Source organism: Malus sylvestris, chromosome 8 (genome assembly GCF_916048215.2).
Source record: "Malus sylvestris chromosome 8, drMalSylv7.2, whole genome shotgun sequence".
Classification (NCBI taxonomy): Eukaryota; Viridiplantae; Streptophyta; class Magnoliopsida; order Rosales; family Rosaceae; genus Malus; species Malus sylvestris.
The window spans coordinates 14589575-14590357 of record NC_062267.1 but is presented as its reverse complement, the minus strand read 5'-3'; the positions used below and the strand labels follow the sequence as shown (position 1 = coordinate 14590357).

The window sequence follows — 783 nt, the reverse complement described above, 5'->3', positions numbered from 1 at the left end:
TATATTCTCATCTCTACCTAGCACGAGGCTTTTTGGGAGCTCACTGGCTTCGGATTCCATAAGAACTCCGAAGTTAAGCGAGAAAGGGGCTAGAGCATTCCCAGGATGGGTGATCCATTAGGAAGTTGCTTGTGAGTTCTTAGAAACAAAATTGTGAGGGCGTGGTCGGGGCCCAAAGCGGACAATATCGTATTACGGCGGAGTCGAGCCCGTAATGTGGTAGGGGCCCGGGCTGGGATGTGACAATTTGTGGGGGCTCAGGCTTGACTCCATCGTACGACCTTACTTGAACAAGATCTGTTCTATAGGTTATTTTGTATCCTTGATTTCTAAGGAGACAGGAACCCCAGTCTGGTGGATGAACCATGACCGTGCAATTAGAGCGTGATTGACAGCTTTGTGATCCTTGGATCATTTGAGCAGTAGATGATCGTTCTCAACCGTTGTAATAACTGACTGGGGTGGTCACACGGTTGTCTAACAATTTGGTATCAGAGCTAATCCCTAGCCGGAAGTGTGCCGATGAGGACGTCGGGCCTCTAAGGGGGTGGATTGTGACATCCCACAACGCCCTAGGGGAGTGGATCCTATAAGCCTTATGTGTATATTTTCATCTTTACCTAGCACGAGGCATTTTGAGAGCTCACTGGCTTCGGGTTTCGTAAGAACTTCGAAGTTAAACGAGAAAGGGGCTAGAGCATTCCCAAGATGGGTGACCCACTGGGAAGTTCTGCTCATGTGAGTTCTGAGAAACAAAACTGTGAGGGCGTGGTCGGGGCCCAA

The 783-nt window shown here is 49.2% G+C and overlaps 1 non-coding gene across 1 annotated transcript; it reads left to right on the top strand.

Moving 5' to 3' along the window:
• The first annotated feature begins 276 nt into the window (after positions 1-276).
• LOC126633657 (small nucleolar RNA U3) lies at positions 277-487 on the top strand. The gene has a single exon (XR_007627135.1). It is a non-coding gene; the product is annotated as a small nucleolar RNA U3 (small nucleolar RNA).
• The last annotated feature ends 296 nt before the right edge of the window (positions 488-783 follow it).